Raw genomic sequence first — 8775 nt, 5'->3', positions numbered from 1 at the left:
TTGATGAAATAAAATGCGTATTTTCATTTTCCGTATTTTCACTGTAAAAATTTATTTTTCACTGCAGTGAAACATATTTTCCGTATTTTCACTGGTGTCTTGTCGGACTACTTTCTTTTAAATTCTGCCAGTACGCAAAATTTAAGGGAAAGTCTTTCAAATTTTATAGCAAAAAAGAGAAAAATGTATATAATAAACAGAAAATTCAAGTTTTTTCTATAAATACATGATTTATTTTCATCTTGTGGCATGAAAATTACCATATTTCACTCGTGGCTACCGCCACTCATGAAATATTTATTTTCATACCACTCGATGAAAATAAATCATGTATTTATAGAAAAAACTTGAATATCCTCTATATATTTCACCGAGTGAGCACCAAAAGGTATATTTCACGAGTGGCGCAGCCACGAGTGAAATATGAACTTTTGGTGTTCACAAGGTGAAATATATTTCGATCTTACACTAAACTAAACAAATTTTCTTTTTATTACATGCAAAGAAACGTTTTAAAAAGACATTAAACCTAATACTGAATGAAAAGCGCGCCAAATAATAATACAACGTGACGTCATTTATGACGTCACGTCATTAAGCTGGTACCCAGTACTGTGCACGCTGGTATTTCAGTGAAACAAAGTAAGGGGCTTAAATTCAAAACAGTGAAATTATCAAAGTGGTAATTTCACTGTTTCAAACAGTGAAATTACCAGTTTTATATCACTGATATATTTCTATAAACCACCGAAAAATATGTAATAATAAACAATCATTTCAATAGGATTATAACTAACTTTGAAAAAAAAATAAAAAACTGAGAACAAGGGGTAAAAACTTTGAATTAATGAGCCAACGTTCAAATGCTAACTTTTTTCCTGTTTTGAAGTGTATATTCTATGCTTAATGAGGGTCCATCCGCCCTTCCCACCTGAAAGTACAGACCTCGGATATGTCACCATTCCTTTCCTTTAACGTTATTCCTGTTTTGAAAAGACGCTGCAATACGGTTACATATCCAATTTTTTCTTTAAAATTATAGACAATATGTGTCTCTAATTTATGTTAACATTGAATATTACAAATGAAATTTGTTTCTAGACAAATAATTCGATCATATTCAATCATTACATTTCGATAAAAGACGAGAGCATTGTAAAACGTCCACATGTGTACGATATGCGCCGCAAAACGTCCACACGCGTACGTTTTGCGGTACGGACGTTTTGCGGTGTTACAGAGCATTCAACTTGATTTTGAGTAATAAGGAATAGATTACTTTCGTCACGCACTTCCTATTTCAGCAGTGGCAAAATCAAGTAATGGGGACAATGAAAAAAACTAAATGTCCGCTATTACGATTTTGACATCCATTTGCCGTTCCAAATGTCAAGGTGGTAATGTTATATTTGTATATATTTAAAGAACTCTGACATTGACACTGACAGGGACGCCATTGGTTGGTAATTTTGGAGGGAAAAACATAAGCATGTGTTTAAGTTAGTATTTAAAATCAAAGCTACACAAGCTTCTGTTGAGAACAAAATACAAAGGTTTTAAAAAAAGGAAAAAAAACTAAAATTCAAGAAATAAATTACATGTCATATTCACTAAATGCAGTATCTATCACCATATTTTCACTGCGTGACGTATTTGTTTGCATATTCTGACATATTTTCGATATTTTTTGTAGGTTAAAAGTGCAATTTGCAATGTGTAAATTACTTTCTTTGTTTGTAAATTAGCAAACATGTACTGCTTTAAATGATTACAGCCTTGATAATAAAGCACATATGATTTATAACTACATGTGTTAAGACCCATTATTTTTACCTTTATTTCTTAAAAAGCTTCTTACTTTTTATGTCTTGTTATAGTTTCCAATAAAGTGACTCATTTGCCAATACCCTGAACCATCTAAAACTTTGTATGGAAGTAAAAATTCAACTTTGTTCACAACTTGCTACTTTTTTCGACAAATAATTTCACATTCAGCGCTACTTTCTTTACAAAACCATTATTTAAACGTTATACTAGTATAACGTTTATAAATATACAATGTATTCCTTTCTCAGGAAAAAAAAACACAAAAAAACTATGCATTACATTTGAAATAAATACATTAGCAAACCTTTTCTTATTATAAAGAATAAAATTGTGATTTTATAACTTGACCTATGTGGGTCAGGTTAGAGTGTTAAGATTTCACAATAGTAGTCACAGTGAACTCTGGAAACGTTAAAGAACATGTCAAATGAATGGCTTAGACTTGTTTTAATCATGGAATATCCACAATATCTATTATTGTAACTTCCAGGGGTTGTTTAAGCCACATGACTTGTTTAAAAATACGCGGCGATTCGGTCGGCGTCTAAATTTCGTTCAACAAATATAGATATTTACGCTTCAAACCCTAAACATTTAAATTTATACAGAAATTCATGCTAAGAGTCTATTTTTATTATTTTAGCGTGATTTGAGAACATAAGATCATTTTAATATTTGTGTCATTAATTTGCCTTAGTATCCATTTAAAGGCATTACATGCCTTCTGTATTTTCTAAAAAATATATAAATAACTTAACAGGATGTCATCACTTTAGTGCAGTAACTGCTAATAAATTTTATCGGAGTTAATTCGTTACTGCACTAAGGTTTAATTACAATGTATTGATAACAACGTAAAATGCCGGAAAAACAACTGAAACTTTAGTTTGCAATGACAGTAAGACCCGCATTTTTGCTAAATTAATTTTGAAACGTTACAAGTTACCCTCTCTTAAGGGTGATGAAAACAGAATCTGCAAGAAGGTTGCAAATATTTATGAAACAATCTTTAGCTTATCGTTTGTGTACAAAACTACAAAACATACATATCAATATCGATTGTACAATTTTGTTGGTTTTAAACATATTTATTTAAGCTCGATTACGAAACAAGTTCTTGCAACTTATATTAATCACTTTCGAGTCCGCTTCCTGGAACCAACCAGTACTGGTGTCATATGAAGAAACATGGTTGTGACATAAGTAGAGCTCGAACCCATGGTCTCTTGGTTGGGAGACAGACACCTTAGCCACTAGGCCATCGCTCCCCCTATAATACTATATTTGCCAAAATTGTAATAAAAATTATATAATATTATTATTATTACATGTATTATTATTATTATATTATTATTATTATTATTATTATTATTATTATTATTATTATATTTTTTAAAAACAGAATCTATGCTTAAACTTACTTAAGTTCTAACATATAAAATGCTATATAAGCGATATGGACGCTTTTAAATGCAATATTTTGTAATTACTACACATTCATGTCGTAAAAAGTGATCGAAACATTGCCAGTAGATGTAACGTTATTTTTATTACCGCATTTATCATGGTGAGACGGACTGAATGTTAAAAAATAGTTTCTTTCTCTCTCTAAAATGTTATGAATTTGCCATTATTGTCTTTTTCTTACCAGATTTCATGACGGGACTGGGGATATATTTTTCCTGTTTTGTCTACCATTTGATGAAAAGCTTGCCCAATAATTTTGGTAAAATTTTCTGCAAAGTGATCATTTTTATTGTATAAAGTAACCAAGAAATGAGAATCATTAAAAAATCATCAACTCAAGTTTGGCTAAGAAGCACATTAAATATCGATTTTTTTTATCCCATCAACATTTTCATATAATTTTACGTTTTAATTGCCCCTGTTGATTCTGTAAGAATTTCAAAATTTTATTTTTTCTAGCTGTTGGACCTCCTTGGAATTCCTTTAAAAGAAATATTTTGTTTTATCCGAATACACATATACATGTAATTGAAGTGTAATTTTAAGACCGACAACAACACGACTATGATCTCATAAAAGTAACAATATGAAAAACAACAACAAAATACAACAAATCAAATATAAGTCAGAAGAAAGGGTTGTATAAAAACACAACCAAACAAACAATAAAACACTAGCATATAACTACAATGGAATAGGCAAAAAATAGACAGAAAAAAACACCAAAAGAGCAACACGATAACTATGTTTTATTTGTTGGTTTGTGTGAGTGTGTGTGTGTGTGTGTGTTGGTGCGAGCGCGCGTGCGCGTGTGAGTGTGCGTGTTTTTGAAAGATTTACGTACCTCGATTCGTCACTATTTTTATAATCCTACCAAATTTGATCATAGTTTTTAAATTGAAAACATGTCGGCTGCTGAAGATGAATGAGTTAAAACTGCACGCCTCCAGACGAGCCAAAAAAGTTCAGGAAAATAATTATTGATAAAAATGTACTATATTTTAAGAAAGGTAAAAACATTCGAGAGCCAAATTATATTTAAATGTTATGTGCGGTTTAAGACTGATTTTTTCAGTATTTTATCACCATATTTCTACTGCGTTGCTAGCGCAGTAAGAACTGTTTGTGCATAATTTGACCTTTTCTGGATAATTTCGTGGATTGTAAGTGCCTATTGCAATATATAATTTACTTTATTTGTTCACCTGACAATATTTTACTTTTAAATACATCTACATTGACTTCCTTTTCAATCCTATTTTATATAATGTTTTTGTATCATAATTGTATATGTTTGTATTATATGAAATAAATACTGTTTAAACAAAATACATTTTCAAAATTTTCATGAAAATTAACATGACTCTGGAGGCTTGCAGCTTTAAGGATGATAAGTATAAAAAAGTATAAAAATAAATATATATTTATGGAAAAGTATATGAACCTTTTTCAAAAATGAAAATTAAAACTTTCTTCCCCAAAAAGTTCTACACAAAAAGGACATACCAATCTTTTTTAAGGCTATGCTTAAAGAAAGGCATAATGGTGACCATTTTACTGTTTGCCATTATTCATTTATTAATGAAGTCAACTATTTACATTCACAGAAACATTTCGTAACCCTTAGCTCTTTAATTGTCTTAAATGGACTGGTCCATTTTTTAATCTGAACATAACTATTCAGCATTTTTAAAGAAAATTTCAAAATTTATGCTAACATAATATGTAGACCATGCACAGGTGGCACGGACGTGCCGGCTGATCTCGGCTGTACGGAAAGAATCTGTGGCCGTCAGAGGCAAATAGTTCAAGCTCTTAACGAAACGTAACAAATCACACCACCAAATTAAATTCAATGACTTATTGATAATCATACGATCATTTAAACGATAGGAAAAGTCTATACAAGATCTTGTTTCACAATTTTGCGCTGCAAAAGAGAATCACAATAAACGCATATTCGTACTTTTTTTTTAGAAATTATTATACTTAAACGTTTAAATGATTCAATGTCTTCTACTGTACACTTGTATCAAAGTCTGGAAAAAAGGTTATCCCTCGGAACCATTTATCACAACAAAATAACTTGAAAATTGCAGACTCGGTTCGATTGAGTCTGTACATGAAGGATAATGAAAAAGTGCAACACCCCTCATCCCCGTAGCACCGGCTTGAGAGGAACTCAATTTTCAACTCTTAAAATGCTTGAAGTGAGGTACGGAGCAACATTTTACAGCTGCCACATGGCACTTGACACCTGCTGATGTGAAGAATAAAAATCAAATTCTCAATTATCGACGTTAGATAAAAACAGGTTAATATTTCATTTCTTTGTAAATCGAGTGAAGATTTTTATCCATAATCTACTTTACACTTTTAATGTCAGTGTTTTATTCACATCCTAAACTCAATAATACTTGTCACTAAGGTTACTTTTCCATGATAAAAATACAAGTATCATGTTTAGTAACTCCTTTAAGTCTCAGTATAACATATACTCATCACAGGTATGCTCATACCATTTGAGCCGCGTCACGACAAAATCAACATAGTGCGTTTGCGACCAGCATTGATCCAGACCAGCCTGCGCATCCACGCAGTCTGATCAGGATCCATGCTGTTCGCTTTCAGTTTCTCTACGTGTTATAGGGTTTGTAGGCGAATAGCATGGATCCTGATCAGACTGCGGACGCGCAGGCTGGTCTGGATCCATGCTGGTCGCAAACCCATTATGTTGGTTATGTCGTGACGCGGCTCATATATTGATACGACTGTTATCACACATTTGTACGAAATGTCATCGGGTAGATGTTGTGTTGTGTTCTTAACTTACCTCATCTATTTTAAATGAGCGCAAAATAAGCTTTAAAAAGTAAACATTGAGATATCATTTTGAAATTCTCATTTTATTGTATTCACCATTTTTGTTGTTGTTATTTTATGTTTCTTTGTTGTTTTTTTTTAAAATTCTAATTTGGTTAATCTAGAATGTGTGCATTCCTTACGAGAGCAGGAAACCAGATTGACCCACTTTGAGACATCATAGCAATATAAACATTTTTAATAGCACAAGCTTATTTTCCTTAAACATTTTTAAGTTCTTTCTTAGTTCGTGCCAGGAGATTTGTACGGTTTAAATCTTTATGTTTACAACACTGTATCAGTACGAAATATTAAAACATATTAATGAAAATCGTCTTACCTTAAGTATAGATATTATCTCAGCCACAGGTTATAGGGACACTTCTCCATCCTGATGTTCAGTAGACTGAACCAACATCCATTTCCTCGTTTTTTGGACAGTGTAAGTCTCTCTCACCAAGTACGCCTTTACTTTTTCTCGTTACTGTTTTAATTGATCACTGTATAGCATGATTGAGTATATTAAATAAGTATTGTCATTCATAAAAAAGTTTGTCACATCTTTAGATAGGCACATAAATGCCCGTTGATTTACTGGTATAATTCAGCATAAATTTTGTGAAAGTATTTCGAAATTTTAAAAAGTATATGAAACTTATGTTTTAAAATAAACTTATAATAAAAAAGAGAAATATTGCAAATATTTGGTTAAAACTAACGTAATATTTCCCATCATATGGCAGATATTTGTCTTATTTTTTAAATCTACGCTGAAAACATATGTTGAAAATTAGACACATTGTTTTTATACTTCTATGATAGGGCAGTTTTTTACAGATGCCGTACACACGTTTAGAGCTCCTGTTATGATGTCCAACAGCTGATAAATCTCAGATTCGATTCTGTTGAGTCTGTTCATGACAGGTAATGGAAAGTGCAACACCTTCATTGCCCCCTCGCACCGTCTGAATGGGGCATTAAATTCAGAACAATTTTAGTAATGAAATCAGTGACCCCGAAGGGCCAGGAAAATATTCCAGTTTTGATTCTGGAACAATTGAAAATCGAAGACCCGTTTGTACTGAGTTTGTTCATGACAGATAATGCTAGGTGCACCTCTCATGCACCTAGCACCGACTTAAGCGGTATTCAACACTCATCCATTTTAGTATTGAAATCATTTGTCCCTCACGGGTAGGAAAAAAAGCATTTTAGTTAATATCGTTTTTTCTCTTCCAGCTTTTTACATACGAAATTAAGGCGCAGTGGAAAAATAAACATTCCCCGTGGTCGAGGGGTTACACGCTCGTTTAGGAAGCGAAAGGCCAAAAATGTTCATCTTAAAAAGTTCATTCTGTAAAAAGACAACAAATGGACCTTGTTGCATATGTATACTCGATCTTTATTTAAATGATATTATTTGTGCGTTTATATAGTGAACGGCCATTTGTCCTGAAAAAATTCCAATTAAATATAAAATGCTTTCATAAGTGAAAAATGTACAAAGACACGAACAATGCATTGTTTGGGACTACTTTTGACTACTACGTTTGGGACTACTATTTACCTATGGGGTACTATTTTCATCGATTGTTATTTTTTTAAAAATGAATTTTAAATGCTTTTGCATTTTCATAATCGTTAAACAGATCTACGTTGAACAGAGCCTTCACATAACAAGTGATGTATGTTCTTCGTTAAATTTTAGAAAGTTTACTATCAACATACCTCTCTTTTTATATAGAAAGGACACACATAGTAACCCGATATAAACATAAGGTGTTGGCCTCTCAAACCAAAAATCGTAGGTTTGAGCCCTACTCGGACGACGGCCATGTCTCCTCGTATGACACAAGTACTGGTCAGTTCTGAAAAAAAAGATATGTAAACTGCAAGAACTTGCTTCACAACCGAGCATTAATAAATCTGTTTAAACTAACATAGGCTTAGGAATAATTAACATATGTGCCGAAATATTTTCCCCATAATTATTCATTTTATACCTTAAGTATTCACTTTTAAATGTAATCTCTTATAATTCATATCATTTTTGTACTGCAGAAAAATTGCTTGATATACGTTTGTAACATATGCAATAAATGAAAAGTAAACTAAAAAGGACGTGGTTGATTGGTTGTTCAATTTTCAATTTGATACTTATCGGGCTTTAAATATACTCTATTTCGAAACTACGAAACTGAAAAATGAAAATATATGTTGAGAAATTTTGACAGGGTTATTGATCAGTTAATTGTAGCTCATTGCCTCATACATAACACGCATGTAAAATATAACAACCAATTCTGTCACTTATAATCTTAGTAATAAGGTTCATGGGAGACATAACATACGATTTTAAAACAAAAATACTCGTTTTTCGTATACATGCTTTTTCATAGTACATACTATTTCTGTACGTTTGCTCACATCACGAAAAAAGTGCAAACTTGTTTAAAGCACTTTTCTCAACGTTTTCGATACAAAATTAGGCCTTGCGAAAAACAAAGTAATGACCGATCAAGTAACAAGGAAGGGTACAAAAATCATATTTGATAGTACTTAATCATTACAAGATATGCGCATTTATAAATTTAACCAAATTGAAAACTGTTGAAAATT

Source organism: Ruditapes philippinarum, unplaced genomic scaffold (genome assembly GCF_026571515.1).
Source record: "Ruditapes philippinarum isolate M1 unplaced genomic scaffold, ASM2657151v2 ctg3624_1_1_1_1, whole genome shotgun sequence".
NCBI lineage: Eukaryota > Metazoa > Mollusca > Bivalvia > Venerida > Veneridae > Ruditapes > Ruditapes philippinarum.
The sequence above is the reverse complement of the archived record's forward strand: the minus strand, read 5'-3'. Positions refer to the sequence as shown.